This window comes from Peromyscus maniculatus, chromosome 17 (genome assembly GCF_049852395.1).
Source record: "Peromyscus maniculatus bairdii isolate BWxNUB_F1_BW_parent chromosome 17, HU_Pman_BW_mat_3.1, whole genome shotgun sequence".
NCBI classification, from domain to species: Eukaryota; Metazoa; Chordata; class Mammalia; order Rodentia; family Cricetidae; genus Peromyscus; species Peromyscus maniculatus.
Window position 1 is genome coordinate 37561163 of NC_134868.1, and position 19816 is coordinate 37580978.

Sequence of the window (19816 nt, forward strand, 5' to 3'; positions counted from 1 at the left end):
CCTGTGATGAAGGGTGGCCAGTAGCATGGCAATTCTGGGAAATAAAATTTTGATGGTGTAAATAAAGCTTTGTGAGTAGCTCCCGATCCCAATTATTTGCCTGCATTCTGTTTTTGTACCTCAGCACCTGAGATGAATATTCACCAGAAACCTGGCCAGCGAGCTGCTTAGTCCTCTGTAGATGTTTGTTGATCTCTTCCTGATTGAAAGCCTTATTAAGCTCCCTCAGTAGATGAAAAACTGATTGATATAGTGTGAGAGTCCTATGTAGTCAAAAGTTTTCCCATGTTCACCTGGTCCTGCAGCAGCCCGGTCCCACAGCTGCTCAGTCCCAAGCAAACACACAGGCTTATATTTTTTACAAACTGGGTGGCCTATGGCCCAGGCTTCTTGCTAGCTAGCTCTTTCATCTTAAATTAACCCATTTCTATTAATCTATGTGTTGCCATGGCTGCTGGCATCTTGTTGCTCCTTGGACAACAGGCTGGTGTCTCCTCTGACCCTGCCTTTCTTCTCTCTCGATCCCTCTTGGATTTCCTACCTGGCTCCATTCTACCCTGCCATAGGCCAGTGCAGTTTTCTTTGTTAACCAATGGAAGCAACATATATTCACAGCATACAGAAAGACATCCCACAGCAGTCCTAGAGCAGAATGTTAGAGTACAGTTAAAGTTACACCTAACAATGAGTACTGTTAGAGCAGTTGATTCTCTCTTCAGACAGAACAGGCTCTGAGTCTTTGGGGAGACAGGCTTTTTAAAAGTTACCCCAATATTCTTGGGAAGAATGTTAATATGGTATGTCTACTGAGACAGGAGCTAAAAGGCTTAAGCTTGGGATAGGGGATAGCGTACTGTCAGTCAGCCCTTGGTGTCCAGAGTCACTTGTGGATAACTAATTGTCAGGATGCACAGTCCTATGTTGTCTGCTGTCATAGTGCAAAGAGCCTGTCCTTTTCATATACCTGAAGTCATCTCTAGATCTCTTGTAAACACCCTCATGAATGCTGTGGAATGCTGTATGCACTATTGTTGGGTGAAAATGTCTGCATTTCATTTTCACTGAAAATGATCAATGCAGATACATTTTTTTTTTAAGATGTATTTTTTAGTTAGAGTACCCTCAGAGGCCAGAAGAGAGCATCACATTCCCTGGAACTGGGCTTACAGATAGTTGTGAGCTGCTGGGTCCTCTATAAGAATAACAAGTGGCCAGGTGGTGGTGACACATGCCTTTAATCCCAGGATTTGGGAGGCAGAGGTAGGCAGATCTCTGTGAGTTCAAAGCCAGCCTGGTCTACACAGTGAGTTCCAGGAAAGGTGCCTGCTGTGGGATGTTCTGTATGTCCTGTGGGAGCCCTTCTTGGGTTCTTTGTGGCGTTACCCAGCAGGTCCTCATAGAGGATGATTAGGACCATGGACCTGAGTGCAGGTGTCTGAGATGGTCTGTACTTGGCTGTGCTGGGGGATGGTCTGTATGTCAAGTTGTTCTGATTGATCAATAAATAAAACCTGATCGGCTGTGGCTAGGCAGGAAGGATAGGCGGGACTAACAGAGAGGAGAAATAAAAGGACAGGAAGGCAGAAGGACTGACTGCAGCCGCCGCCATGACCAGCAGCATGTGAAGATGCCGGTAAGCCACCAGCCACGTGGCAAGGTATAGATTTATGGAAATGGACTAATTTAAGCTATAAGCACAGTTAGCAAGAATCCTGCCACGGCCATACAGTTTGTAAGCAATATAAGTCTCTGTGTTTACTTGGTTGGGTCTGAGCGGCTGTGGGACTGGCGGGTGACAAAGATTTGTCCCTGTGGGCAAGGCGGAAAACTCTAGCAACAAATGGCGCCCAACGTGGGGCAAGAGTTTCCCCCTAAAACTTGAGAAAAAAGATTCTAAAATGGAACTAAAAACAGCTTCTTAATTGTCTCTCTCAAATGAGCAGCAGCTGCCGGTTTGAGTTACTGGCGGGTTCCTGGCGTGTGCGCTTGACCTGCAGTATGGCGGGAATGAGGCCTCTGCAAATGGAACATTAAGCTGCGTGGCGGATTTAGCCTTTGCTAGTACAAAACAAAAAAAGGTTTCTGGGCTACACGCTGCTTGGATAAAAGTGTAGACCCACTATTTCTGAGACTTGATGGCTCCCAGAGCTGGTGGAAAACGTACCACCGCCAAGTTGGGAAATTGAAGGGGGCGGAGCCAGCAGCCACAGAGCCGTTTCAGGCTTAGAAGGCTACAGTTTAAAGCAATAAGTTTGCAATAAGACAGATTCAGATGGAACAAGACTTTAGATGCTTTACAATGTGTGTAAAAATGTACATAGGCTTGGAAGAGAGAGGAAAAGGAACATAGACAGTTATATAAAGAAATAGAAAGTTTAAAAAAATAAAGTCTTTAAAGAGAAAGTAAAAGTAATATAAAAAATAAGCCACATAAAGATGGCTATCACACAGAGAATCTGGATTATGTTCTCTTTGATATTTGTAGCTGAAGAAAAACATTTGATTGCAAAAGCTGTTGAGTTATGCCAAAATGTATATTTTAAAGGTACCTTGACTTCAAAATTTAGATGTAAGGATATGTTGCTTTGGAAAAGAGGCTCTGTTTTTGTCTCTACAGAAAGCCAGAGGCTATGGATTTGTTCCAGATTAAGATACATCAGATTTGACCAGCCAAGACACCCTGAAAGGTCTCCGATGACACCATGGCCCAGATGATCCAACATCCAGAATCGTTTCAAGGCAACTGGCTCAGACGATACAGTCTCACGGACTACTCCATGAACCTAAAATTTTCTTTGTATCCCCATAAGATACTGCGCCCCCCTCCAGCAGGAAGTAGTAAGAGAAGCTACGCCCAAATTCCCAAATATACCAAGCTGGCTTTAAAGATGTGTAAAAGTTAAAACCTTCCTTTTTAAAAAAAGAAAAGGGGAAGTGCTGTGGGATGTTCTGTATGTCCTGTGGGAGCCCTTCTTGGGTTCTTTGTGGCGTTACCCAGCAGGTCCTCATAGAGGATGATTAGGACCATGGGCCTGAGTGCAGGTGTCTGAGATGGTCTGTACTTGGCTGTGCTGGGGGATGGTCTGTATGTCAAGTTGTTCTGATTGATCAATAAATAAAACCTGATCGGCTGTGGCTAGGCAGGAAGGATAGGCGGGACTAACAGAGAGGAGAAATAAAAGGACAGGAAGGCAGAAGGACTGACTGCAGCCGCCGCCATGACCAGCAGTATGTGAAGATGCCGGTAAGCCACCAGCCACGTGGCAAGGTATAGATTTATGGAAATGGACTAATTTAAGCTATAAGCACAGTTAGCAAGAAGCCTGCCACGGCCATACAGTTTGTAAGCAATATAAGTCTCTGTGTTTACTTGGTTGGGTCTGAGCGGCTGTGAGACTGGTGGGTGACAAAGATTTGTCCCTGTGGGCAAGGCAGAAAACTCTAGCAACAGGCGCCAAAGCTACACAGAAACCCTGTCTCAAAAAACAAAACAAACAAACAAAAAAAGCAAGTGTCCTTAACTGCTGACCCATGTCTCCACCTTTTATTTTTTCAGTCTGGTTCATTGAAGCTGTAGTTGAAGAGCCTTTGGATTCAGAGAACCAAGTCATTTCTGTGGATTGTGTGTCAAGGCCTGGGTACAAGAATGGGAGTTCTGAGACTTACATACAGTCCAATTTCACACCTCCTAGGGAGTGTTCTCCAGGTCTGTCAATTTGGAGTTTGCTTTGGTTTTTGTTGAGGTAATACTGACCATTCTGGATCCATGTAGTATGATCGGTGACAGTTTTAGACACAAGTCCTTTCCAGGTTGATCAAGAGGACAAAATAACTGCTAAGCTTGCTATGTGACTTTGCCCTCCATCGCAGAGAGGGCTGTTGTTGCTTGCTGCCTCGCTCCTCCTTTGCCCTTGAGTTTATTTTCTTTATCGACTTATCTTTGTCAGTGGAACCACTCAGTCCTGAACCGCTCGGAACTCTTGGTCCTTTCTCCCCTGCTCTGGTACACATCCTTGACCTATCACATCCTCAACCATTGATAAATTTATCTGACCACTGTCTCACAATCTTCGTCCATTTTGTGATCTTGACACACAATTCCACACACTGGGCTGCTGTGGGATGTCCTTCTGTATGCTGTGAATATGTGTGGCTCTGATTGGTTGATAAATAAAGCTGCATTGGCCTATGGCAAGACAGCTTAGAGGTAGGCGGGAAATCCAGGCAGATATAGGGGAAGAAGAAAGGTAGAGGGGAGGAGACACCAGCCTGCCACCCAAGGAACAGCATGCCAGCAGACTGGTAAGCCATGGAACACGTGGCAAAACATAGATTAATAGAAATGAGTTAATTTAAGTTGTAAGAGCTAGCTAGCAAGAAACCTGCCATAGGCCATGCAATTAGTCATTAATATTGATCCTCTGAATGAGTATTTTATAAGCAGCTGAGGGACTGTGTAGCCAGGCAGTACTGGAGAAACCTTTCGGCTATACTGGGTCTTTATAAAGAACAAGTTGCTTTCTTGCTGTTTTGGAGGTTGGGATGGTCAATGCCTAGGTGGTACATTTGGGAAGGACCTTCTTGCCATGTCAGCATGATGTAGAGAAAATGGGAAGAAAATGTAAGAGTACACCAGCTTTGATCACTGTACCCATAATGCTACCTCCCAAAAGCTCTACCTCTCAATACCATTAACATAGGAATTTGAGGGGTTTCTAAGACATGAGCTTTAGGCTATGCATTCAAAGCAGTGCTGTGTTCTAGTTTAACTTCTTTCTCTATTGCTGTGATAAATAATATGGCCAAAATCAGTTTGAGGGTGGAGGACGTATTTTACCCAACAAGTGAGAAGTCAGGGCAGGAGCTCAAGCAGGTGCAGGAAGTGTGGGGAAAGCCTTATAGTGGTAGCACCGCCCACACTTCCTGTCAATTACCAATCAAGGAAATGCCTCAGGTAGCACTCACAGTGGCTACGCCCTCCTCTATTAATTACCAATCAAGGAAAAGCCTCAGATAGGCCCACAGGCCTGACTGATTAAGGTAACCGGGCTGGGTCAAGCGGAGGCTTAACCAGGAGACACTGTCTGTTCCTATCTGTTCCCGCAAATATCTTTCTAAAACCATGCTTTGCACTTGTACCGCAGAAGCCTGTTTTTTCTCATTCAATAAAAGTCAAGTCTCCCGGCATTTAGACTCTCCAGTCTGAGTTTCTTACATTCTCCAGTTTTGATGGTGGCCATCTGCCCCAGGCCAATCACCATCCCTGCCTGACATGTGTCACGTGACACTCCTTTTGTCCCCAGAAAGTAGGCCGTCAAGCTTGGTCTCTTGCTTATGAACCATCTTTGATCCCAGCCTACCCTGACTTTGATGATGTCTTCTGATGTGTTTTCTGTACGCACTGGGCCCTTGATTGGTGCCCCAGAGGTTCATATTCACTATTTCGTCTTCATAGACTTAAATATTGTGTCCTCAAACTCTAACATACAATGTATAATTGAAAATAGGCATGGTGAAATATATTCCTTAATGTCTGTACCTCTTCCTGAACTGGAGAAGGTGAACGACTTAAATCCTGACGACTCTGAAGAAAGAGTAGCTGCCTGGATAGAGAGTCACCACCAGAGCTTTCCATTTTCTTGTTCCTGTGAACCCTGAATCTCAGAGTCAGAAATATTTAATCCCTATGAATACTCGCCTTCCCCTCTAGGTGCCAGAAAAAGCAAACAGATGTGAAATTCATTCCTATTCTGTCTCTGTATTGCTGATTGTAAACCCTCTCCGTGTGTCTTTGACCTTGAAAAGGTCATGCATTGCTTCCCTTCTGTTTTAGAACAATAATTCTTCAATTTGTTTGGTTTTCATGAATACTTTTTAAAAAAGTTTTTAGATAGAAACTATTCCATTTCACTTTTTTTGGTTTTTGAGGCAGGATCTCATGATGGCAGTCCAGGCTGGCCTGGAACTTGCTGTGTGGATTAGATTGGCTGTGAACTTTCCTGAGACCCACCTGCCTCAGTTTCTTGAGATGGGGATTAAAGATGTGAGCTACCACACCTTGGCTCCATTGCACAATAAAGCACATTAAATTTCCCAGGTTTAATGTTGTCAGTAGATAGAATATTCACCTTAGCATAAATATTCACATGTTATAATAGGCATCATTCTTTATGTCTGATGGACTCTAAATGCTATAGAAATTAATTCCACTATCCATATAGAAAATGCATAGGGAGGGGCTGGAGAAATAACCCAGTGGTTAAGAGTTCAATACCAGCAACCATGTGAGTGGCCCATAGCTGCCTGTAACTCCAGCTCTAAGGAATCTGACGCCCTCTTCAGGCCTTCATGGCAACTGTATTCACATGCACAGGGATACACGCAATTTTAAAAAAAAAAAAAAAAAAAAAAACAACCCAGAAAATGAATAAAAACTTTTAAAGTACGTCTTTTTCTTTCTTAAATTACATAGGTATTTCAACGACCCCATCAAGATTTTCTAATACAGTAAAACCACTAAAAAGGCCCATGTTGGACCTAAAAGTTCGATGAAAATGTAAGATTGTATTAGCGCAAATGAATGAAAATTGTTTTACATTGTGGTGAAAGCAGTGAAACATAAGAGTTGGCCATTCCCTCCACTTAGGAGGTCCCCGGGGCTGTCTCTCGACTAATGCTTTCTCTCCTGTGTTCCGCTCCTGTGTTGGAGAACGGCGGCTGGGCTGGAGAGCAGGAGCCGTTCCCATTGGACCGGTAGACCTCGTGATTTAAATAGTTGATATTAAAGAAATGAAAACGGGGGAGTACTCCTTTGGGGGGCAGGGTGTTCAGGGCATTGGGCCCAGGGTCTCATGTATGACACTAGTCAAGCATTCTACCGTTAGAATTCATGAAAGAGCACCTAGTATTCTGTGTCTAGTTCTTAAAACTTGTATTCGGGCTGGAAAGATGGCTCAGAGGTTAAGAGCACCGACTGCTCTTCCAGAGGTCCTGAGTTCAATTCCCAGCAACCACATGGTGGCTCACAACCATCTGTAATGAGATCTGGCACCCTCCTCTGTATACATAATAAATAAAAAAAAAAAAAAAACTTGTATTCATGTAAGTGTGACTACAGCCCCTACACAAAGAGGAGGAGGAATGGAAATAACTCTCAGGACAGTTGATTTCAATTTCTTAAATCCCATGCCAAGGATTGCATTGTGATCTGTCTTCAAAACTGAGTTTTTTAAAAAGTAATCAGTTAATTATGACTCGCTTCTTGGTCTTTTATTCTTGTGGAAAACAAGTAGTTGTAGGTTATAGACTGTTAGAAGTGTTTGTTACTCAGAATTATATATTCTCGGGTTTGGGAATGGAAACCCAAAGAGTCTTACTAAGACATGTGCATATTAGTTGGACTTGCTGGTCCTCAGTTAGGGAAACTGCCTAATCCCGTGTATTCAAGAAGAATTAGGATAGTCCAACCTGTTAGTTTCAAAATACCTTTTGTTCATATATATAGTATTTTTATATAATTAGTGCTTTGGATTATTTTTATTATACTATATACTCCTGACTTTATATATAGCAAATATCCATCATATAATAAAATCAAGTTAAAATAACCATCATAGTAAGTCAACCAAACCGGACTAATTTTGGCAGAAAGAGTGACTGGTGAATAAAATGTGCTGATGAATTCTGAAGACATGAAAACCGTCAAGAACCAGTATAGACTGTGGTGAAAAGACTAGACAAAGGAGCTGGAGAGAGGCCTGGTGGTCAAGAGCACTTGCTGCGTTAGCAGAGGACCTGCTTTGGAGCCTCAGAACTCACATGGTGGTTCACAGCTATCCATAACTCCAGTTCTGACCTCCTAGGCACTAGGCACACATGGACACATATATACATTCAGACAGAACCTGTAAAATAAACCTTTTTTTAAAAAAAGTTATATAAAGCAGTGAGGATTTAAACTCTGGTGGATTTACCAGACAAGATTCAATGTTTTGTTTCTCTTAAGTTGTAACAAGGCAATGCTTTGTATGAAATTGCCATTTAGTAAGCAAGTTAGGTAGGTACAAGGTGAGATGGTTTCTTTCAGTAAAAGTGCATGTTTTGAACTGAGATGTTTGGTAGAATTGGGAAGTAAATGTGAACAGTTTTACTTTATCAGGTACTGTATGCCGCTAAAAACAAACTGATCTGGCAGCTGGCGTCTAATTTGTCTTCTGCTAGGAGATGGTAGTAATAATTTTACAAGGTTTAAGTAAACTGTTATTTGTTGTGGGGGTAAATATTTTACAGTGTGATTCAGAAACATTTTGTGTATAGGTTTTATTCAGTTCATAAAATTTTGATAGTCTATAAAAATATTCCATGCTACAATAAAAATAATAAACTACCAGAATATAATTTTGATGGCCCAAAGTTACTATTTTATTTATTGTCCTAAGAATAACTTTTTCTATGATTTTTTTTATTCTTTGAGGATTTCATACATATACACAATGTACTTTTACCATATTCACCTGGAAACTTCTAACTCTTGAACCCAGCCCGACTGACTCAGCCCCTCCCAATTCCTGTCTCTTACTTTTTTTTTTTTTTTTATAACTACCAGGTCCAATTTGTGCTACCCAAATACACGTAGGGGTGAAACCATTAAGAATGAGTTTTTTTGTTTTTTAAAAACCTGACATTAATTGTACCCTTAATTGTACTGGACATTGTCCTAAATGCTTTTATTACTATTAAATTTTATTCATATTGTGGGGGGTTGCATGAAGTGTGGCAGTCTGAGGACAATTTGAGGGAACCAGTTCTCTCCCTGCACCATATGGGACCCGGCGACCAGGTCATCAGGCTTGGTAGCGAGTGCCTTTGCCTGCTGAACCAGCTCAACGCTCTGGTTGGTTTCTAAACAGTTGACAATTTTACTCAGGTAAAACACTATAGCATTCAGTATCTCTTATAGTTGTTTGCTGCCCAGCTGGTGGAGCTTACCAGGAATGATACATAAAGGTGTCCGTTGCTAGGCCTGAGTTTGGTTCCCGAGCCACCAGGTGGAAAGAGAAGACCAGCTCTCAAAAGCTGTCTTCCACATGAGTGCTGCGGCACACTGACAGCCCCCTGACACACATAATAAACAAATACATTTTTTTCAGAAAATAAAAGGATGTCTTTTGGAGGCTGGGGAGACGGCTCAGAGGGTGAAGGGCCAAGGAGGACCTGAGTACAATCCCCAGGAAGAGAAGCTGGATATTCTTGTAACCTCAGCACTGGGGGTGTGGACTCAGAAGATTCCTGGGATCTGGCCAGCAAGCCATTCTAATATATAAATATATATATATATACACACACACACACATATTTAAGGTCACTAGGAGACCCTGTCTCAATAAGAAAAAAAGAGGGGGAACGACAGCCCTCAAGTGACAACACCTGATGCACTTAATAAGTGGGGTGGTGGCACATGCCTGTAATCTTAGCCCTGGGGAGGCGAAGGCAGGCAGGTATTGCCATGAGCTTGAGTTCCGTGTGTGCTGTAGAAAGTATCAGGCCAGCCAGAGCTACAGAACAAGACCCCATTTAAAACAGCAAGCAGACAAAAAAAGAAGGTGTGTTTCTGAGTAGGGGTCTGAGAGATGAAAGAGGCCAACTTGTTAATTAAAATCATAATTATTTTTGCTCTATTTTTCTAGATATCCACATTTTAAACATCCTGACAGATCCCCAAATATCCCTGTTACTAATTCCTCTTAGTAAGGAGGGAGGGAGGGAGGGAGGGAGGGAGGGAGGGAGGGAGGGAGGGAGGGAGGGAGGGAGGGAGGGAGGGAGGAAGAAAGGGGAGAGAGAGAGAGAGCATGCACATGTGAACATGTGGGTATGCATGCAGAGACCATGGCAGGACATCTCACAGGAACATGCGGCCACGCCCAACTTTTTCTGTGGCGCTGGAGATTTGAACTCAGATCTTCATGCTTGCAGCACAAGTCTCTTAGCCACTCAGCTGTTTCCCCAGTACTCTTGTTAAAATATTGAAATGGGGCAGATGTCTGAGAGACTGCTGAGCTCCCCGTCTTTGTGCAGGAGAGTTAATGCCTCAGGCCCGTGCCCCTGGAGTGAGCCGAGTGAGTGGTGTGCCTTGGTTTTGTAGACAGGATGCATTGGATTTTGCATGTGCATGTGTTTTAAGTTGAGAATGTGGAGTAAAATTCCTTTAAGGTTACCCTTCCGTGGAGTCCCTTAGAAGATGTCTCAGCACCCCCTACATATAGACATACCCTACATGGAGACCTTGGGTGCAGCGTTGAATTTCTAATTCTCCTTCTTCTCCTTCTCCTTCTCCTTCTCCTTCTCCTTCTCCTTCTCCTTCTTCTTCTTCTTCTTCTTTGGTTTTTTGAGACAGGGTTTCTCTGTGTAGTGTTGCGCCTTTCCTGGAACTCAGTCTGTAGACCAGGCTGGCCTCGAACTCACAGAGATCCACCTGGCTCTGCCTCCCGAGTGCTGGGATTAAAGGTGTGTGCACCACCACCGCCCGGCCTCTAATTCTTAATATATGTTCATAAAATGTTTTTGTCTGTCTGCTTGTTCAGGGTGCTCTTTTTGAATTTACATTCAATAAGAGCTCTTACCGAGGACTTCTTTATGAACAACAGTAAAATAGGTGAGGAGTCTCTAGGCGGAATGGAAACTAACCTGCCCCTGTCTCATGAATGTCATGAAGTCTCTTCATGAGCCAGCACCAGCCTCTGGGTTCTTTCATCTGATGTCAGGCACACCTGCCTGTGAGCATTCACCTTACCTCTGTCTGGAGGTTACTCAGTCCCGAGCGGGGTGAAAACCATGCACACCCAGCAGTAGTGGAACAGAACAGCTCACCATCACTTGCTGACCTTTGTCTTTTTGCAACTGAGCTACACTCTGTTGCCTTCCCTGAAATATGTGAAGAACAAGGCAACTTTCATCCATTTGGTTTTGGCGAGGACGATGCAGCCTCCAAACACTACATTGATTCAAATTCAGGAGAGACAGGTAAAATTTAATAAAGACACTTTAAGTCGTAATCCATTAACGCCTACATTGTTTACTTCAGGTAACTCTTGAATTTTACCACTTAGTGATCTGAGAGGCAAGAAGGAAGCGATGCCTTTTAAAATGAAGTATAAGAAAATTGCAATGTAATGATTTGGAATGTTATGTGATTCTTTGCTTAAATATGGAGATTGGTGATATAAGAATCTTATGCTTAGAAACCACAGGTTTTTATCCTTGTTAGACAACCCCTACCCCCAGTGTGTGTGTGTGTGTGTGTGAGAGAGAGAGACAGAGACAGAGACAGAGACAGAGACAGAAAGAGACAGAGAGAGAGAGAGAGGAGAGAGAGAGAGTGAGTGATCCCCTGGAGCTGGAGTTACAGGTAGTAGTGAGCCACATAAAAATCATATTCTACTGTCACATTTTTCCATGATCCTACTGGTTAAAGTCACTTATCCCAAAGCTCGTTGTGAGCACCAGGCTTGGGGAGACATTTACCACTGTTCAGAGGAGAAGGAAACATGAAACATTGGAGCATTGGTCTTCAACTTTCATAATGCTGTGACCCTTTAATATAGTTCCTCATGTCGTGGTGACCTCCAACCATAAAATTATTTCATTGCTCCTTCATGTCTTCGTCAGTGTTCTATTGCTGTGAAGAGACACCGTGACCATGGCAACTATTAAAAAGGAAAACATTTAATGGGCTGGCTTAGAGTTTCAAAGGTTTAGTCCAATATCATTATGGTGGGACATGGCAGCATGCAGGCAGACATGGTGCTGAAGCCAGGAGTTCTGCATCTTGATCTGCAGGCAGCGGAAGGAGTCTCTCCCACTGGGCATGTATTGAGCATATATGAGACTTCAAAGTCCGCCGCCACAGTAACACACTTCCTCCAAATATTACCACTCCCTCTGGCCAAGCATTCGAACATGAGTCCATGGGGGCCATGCCTATTCAAACCACACTTTCTAACTGTCATTTTGCTACTGTTATGAATCGTAGTGTAAATATCTGTGTTTTCATAGGTGACCCCTGTGAAAGAGTCATTTGACCCCCAAAGGGGTCACGATCACAGTGCATTGAAAACCGCTGCATTAGAGCTTCTCAAGGCAGAGGGAGCTCTACAGTGGAAGAGGACCCAGAGTGCTTCATGCATGCAGCATGTACCTCCCTAAGCTTGCTCGTGTCCCCACCTTACTCCTTCCTTCTGGTGATGCTCAAGATTTATCTCGCACCCTTCCCGCAGCCTCTGGTGGTCTGCAAATTTCTCCACTAGTTTCCAGGATAGTTCACTGCTGTCACCAGCACCTTGAAGTCCAGACATGAAGAAACAACTCACCCTCTTCCCTTTCTCCCCACCAACACGCACAGCCAAGGCAGGGCTGGCTCGCGCTGCTCCAACCTGCCAGGTCCCTGCTCTTTGCCAACGCTGGCACTTCCCTTTCCACACTGTGGATGTGCAAGGGCAGACCGCCTAGGAGTGATTACACTTTGCACTTTGACTGAAAGCTTGTTAACTACTGAGGCTGGAGGCAAGTGTTTGTTTCCCAGAGCTGTACCTGAACCTGCTTAATTGAGCCTGTGCTCATGTGCTGGCTCTTCATTGCGCTGGTGCACGATCTGTAGTCTGCAAGGCTATGGACCAGTTTGCAGGAAAATGCTTGGATGCTGTCCTCCGTTGTAGTGACTTTTTTTTTTTTTTTTTTTTTTGCCCTGTGTTCAAGTATATCTCCTCATGTTTGTTTTTGAGGCTCACTATGTAGCCCAGGTTGTCCTTAAACACACTGTGATTTCAAATTCATGCTGATTCTTTGCCATGGCTCCCCTAAGCATGAATCACTTCTCTAGGCTTCTAATTCTTTAAGGATCTTGGATGTGAAGGTACATAATTCTGATTAGTTAGTAATTTTTTTTTTTTACTTCACCAATATTCAGTCCGGTAGCATGCAATAATAATTGTATTGTTTATATTCAACTAGGGAATACTTGCTAACTATCTTATTCTAATTGAGAAAGTAAGGCAGGAAAGAGTACAGTGAAAAGCAGGTCTCCAGAGGCAATCGAAGAGTAGCATCGTGTTTAAGAGCATGCTGTTGGGGTCAGGGCTATGTTTTGATCTGGATTCTGACACCAGTGGTGTGGCCTCAGCAAGTTACTTAATCTTTCTCAACTCTCAGCTTCCCTACAGAACTTAATAGGGTTATTGTCGGAGCTGAATGAGCCAACCTCTGAATCATGCCCAGGGAATGATTGCTTGCTTTAACGAGAGGATCTCAGAGTAGGGCACCGTGAACAGCTTCAGAATTCATTGTGGTACTAAAGGCTGTCCCGAAGAGCACAGCATGCTAGATTCAGGGTTGAGGCTGGAGTTTCTTAAGTTCTCTGTGAGAGTGGATGATCCCGGATTCTGGAACGGAGTCGGGCTTATTAACAGAATCAGAGTGACTCGCTGTGGAAAGGTGGGGGACAGGAAGGAAGCCAGTGGACAGGGTAGCAGACACATCTGCTGCATCTATTCAGGAAAGCGAGTCCCTGCTGGCCCCTTTCCCAGCAGATTTAGTTACCAAATAGCCACCATCAAGTGGTGCCGATGAGGTAAGGTGATTACAGTCCTAGTGTTAAGTACTCAGAGGACGTCAGAGGGACGGAAGCAATGACTGATGGGCCAGGTTGTCAGCGGCATAACTTCTGAGTAGAAATACAAACTAAATCTTGAGGAACGAGCCAATAAATACTAGAAAAAGAAAAGATAATTGTTTACCATGCAGCTAAAATAGCACTTTGATGAAACTGAAACATGGGAACGTGAACACAACTAGATTCTCTAATATAGTATTTTCCCAGGGGAGTCTGGCCTGTCTGCCTTGGGAGGGCATAGATTCTGAACCTGTCAGGACTCTTACACTGACCCACACCTGCGTCATCTTCTTGGCTGACATGGAGCCAGATTCACTTGGTGAGACCTGTTGTTGAACTCTGGCCTCAGAGTCTGAACCATGAGGCCTTTATGAGTGAGGAACATCAGCTCCAACTGTGAGCTGGCTTCCCACATGTCTCCTAGACTGGTTCTACAGCCAGTGCTCTGAGGAACGGGTTCCCACTAATGTACATTTGCAATAAAATGGGTTGTTCATGCCCCTGTAAGAAGTATCCCCTACAAGCAAAGAAACCTTAAAGGGTGGCCTCCCTTGAGTCTTAATGGAAAGATTCACTGACACCATTCAGTGGCTCTTATCTAATTTATCGTGAGAATCTCTTGAGGAATTTTTATGTCAGAATCCCAGGCAGGGTGGGGATTAGGTCTGTTCTAAAACCAGAGAAAGATCTGGAACATGCATTTGCGTGGGCAGTCTCTGAGCCACTAGCCACTGCTGCTGTTAGGATCTGGCCAGTCAGATTCTTTTCCCCTAGCCGTCGGTACTGAAAGACTCTAGACATGCACAACACATCTTGAGTGGAAGTGATGAGTGCTGCTCTCTGAGTGACAGTGACATTTCTCCTTGCAGACAGGCAGTAAATGCCTGTGAGCAGACAGGGAGAAAAAAAAAAAAAAAGCACAAGGCAAAAGGAGAGACAGGCTGTGGCAGAGAGGCCTGGGCAGAGCTGGCCACATTTTCTCTCCTGGCTTCCATGACATGTTCCTTTATCCTGTGACAAATCCCCTCTGTAGCTACAACCAGCACAAGCTGGTTTCTGTTACTCGTGGCTAAAGAGCCAGCTACTCCAAGCTTGACCAAAACAACACACACGAAGAACAAATCACAGCACACACTTAAAAAACACTCGATGGCAGGAGATAGCAGCTGACTTCCCCCAAAGAGCCTGGAAATGGGCTCCTGCTCAGGAGACGCAAAACCCAAGCCTTCTCATTGTTGAGTAGTTTATTCAACTTGGTATAAAGAGTGGCCCATTGTGGAAAAAAAAGGAATTAAAGACACCACGTTGGTGGGGAAAAATTAAAAGAGGCAGCAGAGGCTGTGAACACATAAGCAAGGCTCGAATCAGCCTCCCCACAGGGAAGGGAAAGAGAGCCAGTTCCATGTCGATGATGAGTTTGGAGGCAGAGCCAACTTCCCTCACGCCGATCTCAATATGTACCTGCTGTCTCTCCCTCTGAATGAGCCCGAGGCTAGCAGAGGTCTCATAACTGAGCTGAGGTTTTTGATTAGTTGGGTTTAGCTTATGGCAAAAAAACGATCAACGCTGCCTAAGAAACAGATAAAGCACATCTGTTCCCAGGTGGAAAGCGGCAAGTCACTGTCCCATAGAGGGTGATCTTTGTCAAGCTAGGATGGCCCTAGGGTCTTCCTGCACAGAGCGCTTTACTATTTCTACTCTTGCAAATGAAAGCATGCCATGTGCAAGCTTCTGGCCACTGTTGCACACTTAAAACCCAGCCAGCCAGCCAGAGGACTGGGGCTTTATAGGAGCATCTTCCACGGGAGCACAGGCAGTAGCTGCTTGTTCCTCTAATAACCTGGAGGCCAAAAAGGGCTCTTGGATCAACCAGCCCTTCCTTGCTTGTTCCTGTGGCCACACGGTGGTAGCCCTGAGCCCAGGCAGCCAGCTGGCTTGCAGATGCCTGAAGAGAGATGGGAAATGAGCAGAGCACTTCTGAGACATGAAAAGTAACCCCGGCAGCCATATTGGCTCCATCATGTCACTGCATCCCAGGAGGGGCTGATTTGAGGGTGTCGACAATAGGGGAGTTCCCTCTTGGCAAAGTGTTCAACTGTGTGTGTGGAAAGCATCCTTTGAGAAAAGGAAAGCGTGGCCGTAGAAGCCCTCCTAACAGCTGGTGGGAAGTGGCCAACACTTCCTTTTCCCACCTTCATGTATGCAGGCAAGGACTGCTCAGCTGTGACCTGGTGTGCATCATGGGATCTTCCTTTTCGGTGGGAGGGCACAGAACGGTCCACAGAGGAAGAGGGAAGACAGGACATGGAAAGGGGTACAGCAAAACCAGGTGTGGGGTGTACAACTCTGTCATTCATGTACCCGGTCTGGGACTGGGGCAGGGAGAGGCCGATGAGTAGTTACCCAACTCGGTCATGACATCAGAGGATACCCGCAAAAGTCAGCAAGGGAAGTGATCTTTCAGTGATATCTTTTAAGAAAAGTGAAATTAGGGCCAGCAAGATGGCTGAGAGAATGAACGCTTTTGCAGCCAAGCCTGAGACCCGAGGTCAGGGCCCAGCAACCACGTGATGGAAGACAGCTGATCCGGCAAGCCGTCCTCTGACCTCCACATGTGTGCCGTGACACTTGTACATGCCCACCAGTATGTTCACATGCACATACGAGAAATGAATGCAATGATGTACAAATAGAATTTTGAAAAAGAAAATCAAAATTAATACAAAAGCTACATGTTAAATAATATGCAAAGATAAATATGGACAGCATCAAGTGAGCGGTAGGAGTGTTGTGCAAATATAGGGTTGAGTCCATCTTTATTTTTAAGTAGATTTTTTTTTAAGATGGATTTTGGTTTTGTTTGTTAGCAGTACTATGGATAGAACTCGGGCCCTAATTTTGATTCCTAAAAATATTGCATTGAAATATTCTTTGTGTGTGTGTGTGTGTGTGTGTGTGTGTAAGAGAGAGAGAGAGAGAGAGAGAGAGAGAGAGAGAACCTCACACGCATGCCACAACTTGAGTGGAGGTCAGAGGTCAACACCTGAGGCAGGATCTTGCGTCTACTGCTGGGCTGCATATTCCAGGCTCGCTGTCTCTCGAGCTTCCAGATGATTCTCCTGACTCTCCCTCCCATCTTACCGTAGGAATATTACCCGGGATTACAGATGTGCACCGCTACATCTGGCTTTTTTTTTTTTTTTTTTTTTTTTAACATGGCTTCCAGGGACGGAACTCAGCTTGACAGGCTTGTGTGACTAGTATGGTGAGCCACCTCCCCAGCTGGCAAGGTATTTGCTTTTCTTAAATTCTGCACCCCACCTGAGCCCCAGGAGACACTTTTTTTGGCCTGTTGATCCTTCTTAACTGAAGGAGAGAAGTGCATTGAAAGCAAGTCCTTTATGTAGCAGCAGAAGGCCGAGCCTCACAAAGGCCGATTGGGTTTCCTGCATCAAAAGGGAGATTTCAACAGAGAGATAACTGAGGTGTTGAGAGTTGGCAGGAGAAGACAGGAGGAGAGGTAGGCCATCCTCAGCATGTGTCATCAAACGGCGGCGTGTGAAATGCCAGTGTTGGCGGATTCATGTGGCTGGGGTGAGTTCTGGACCTGCTTTCATGCAGGATCACTCACTGTTACCTTGGTAACCTGCTTAACCTCCCATGGTTCTCATTAGTAAAATAGAGCTCCCAGGGTGTCCCTCACAAGGATGTTTTAAAGATAAACGGACCAGGAAGTAAAGACAGACAATAAATAGGTGGAAGATAGATGAGAGATAAGAGATAGATGAGAGATAGTTTGTTGGCAGGCAATAGATGGTGAATAGAGAGATGATAGATAGATGGATAGATTGGTGGTGTATTCCTGGTATACCCTGGGTGCTCAAAAAATACAGCTATTCTTACTTCTCCAGCTTCTAAAAGCCTTGTCTCCTTATCTGCTCATGCTTGGAACCTGACCCAGCTAACTTTCCAACTCCCAGAGGATAGGGCAAACCAGTCAATTATGTTGCTTATCATACCTGGGAGAAGTTGTCATTCAAGCAGGTTGGGGTTCCAGAAGGAAGAAAGGCCTGGATTCTCAGCTGTGGGACTGGTTGCTGTGTGCACTCAGGTATTGTCCTTACACGTCTGAGCTGCTTCTGTCTTCCTCCCCAAGTGCGAGTCAGAGCTGCCCCGTGGGAATCTCCTACGCTGGAGGAAGCGGCACACTGGAGACAGGCTGGGTGAAGGTACCGTTCCTTCAGCCGCCCCACTTCCACGTCAGGCCTGGTTCACTTGGTTCTGATACTGCACTTGAATACTTTTTACATGCGACTTCTTTTCGTGGGGCTTTAGAATGGCAGACCTTTCTGCTGATGCTAACCCGCGAGGGCTTTGGAAGGAACTGTATGTTTCTGGTTGAATGGTTACTTCAAGTGCATGGGATAGCAAGATGGTAGTTCTGGTGTGAACACTATTCCCTTCCACAGGGAGTGCGGAACGCTGTGACCTTCCTGTCTAAGGCAAATCTCCCTCTTGGTTCTGCCTGGAGTCCTTCAGTTTGTGTACCTGATTAGATTTTTCTTTTTGAGTGTTCTGTTCAGCTACAGAGGCTCTCTGTGTGTGTTTGAATGATCACTTCTTGCTTTCAAGATGGATGTAGTAGATCGTGAGAATTTTCAACCTATTTTACTGTAATTGCTCAGGATTCTAGCCGTAACTGCAATCAGTTTCTGGCCATTGAGAGAGCAAGTGCCGCAGTGATGGAGAGCCCAGGCTCGCTAAATAAATGGCCTTCTGCTACACAGGGACGCAACAGCCTTCATCTGAGAGGGTTAGAGTGAGAAGTGAAGGATTCATGTTTATAAAGGACTCAAAACGGTGCCTAATGAATAGCAACCACCCAGTAAGTGTGCACTTCTACTGCATCAGCCGCCATTGTGCTGGCTTTTATTGTACTGACCTCTGTCCGGGAGCAGATTTGGAGCTTGTCTGGAGGACATTCTCTTAAGGGTTCGAACTACCGCCTGCTACACTCCTTGGCACTGATTTGTCTCTGACTGTGCTGTGCTGCCTCGCTTTCTTCCTTTTTGAGATGGTGAGAGGGAGAACACAGACGGCCCCTTCCAGGAAGGCTCTTCCTCTTGCTTCCTTGCACCAAGCACCCCCCTTCTTCCCCTATCCATGCTCTCCTCCATTGCAGCTACAGACATCTGTGGTGGTATTGTGTTCCCCAAAATATTGTGCATCCTAATAAACTTATCTGGGGTCAGAGACAAAAAAGCCAGATACAAAGGCTAGAAAATGGTGGCACTCACACCTTTAATCCTAGCATTCCAGAGGCAGAAATCCATCTGGGATCTCTGTGAGTTCAAAGCCACATTGGAAACAGCCAGGCATGGTGACTCACGCCTTTAATCCCAGGAAGTGAGCCTTTAATCCCAGGAAGTGATGTCAGAAAGCAGAAAGGTATATAAGGCGTGAAAACTGGGAACTAGAAGCATTTGGCTGGTTAAACTTTCAGGCTTTCGAGCAGCACAGTTCAGCTGAGCTTCATTCTGGATGAGGACTCAGAGGCATCCAGTCTGAGGAAATAGGACCAGCTGAGGAACTGGTGAAGTGAGGTAGCTGTGGCTTGCTCTGTTTCTCTGATCTTTCAGCATTCACCCCAATAACTGGCCGCAGGTTTGATTTTACCATTAAGACTCTCTAAGATTCCTGCTACAGACATCTCCGCCATTTTGCTGTACTGAGCCTGTGATGGATGGCCAGCAATCAGACTTCATAAATTATAGAGGGAAGTTTTCATTTAGTGAATATTTGATGGGTATCACTAACATTCCGCTATTTGTACTATTTATTTAAGCCAAATTATTCTTACAAGATTAAATGATTACTACCTCTGTCATTTAAAGAGTATTTTGTTTGTTTGTTTGCTCAATTAGAGTCAAGATCTCGCCAGGAAGCCCAGGCTGGCCTTGAACTAATAAGCTTCTTCCCTCAGCCTTTTGAGTGCTGGTATTATACGTGAGACCCCTAGACTCAGCTGCATAAAAACAATTCTAAATGATACCTGTTTAGAAGAGCAACAGAGGTAGCTGTGAAGTGCTGGACTATCAGAATGTGGACTTGTTCGGCTAGCTGATTGAGGATGACAGGTCAGAGGGCGTGTGA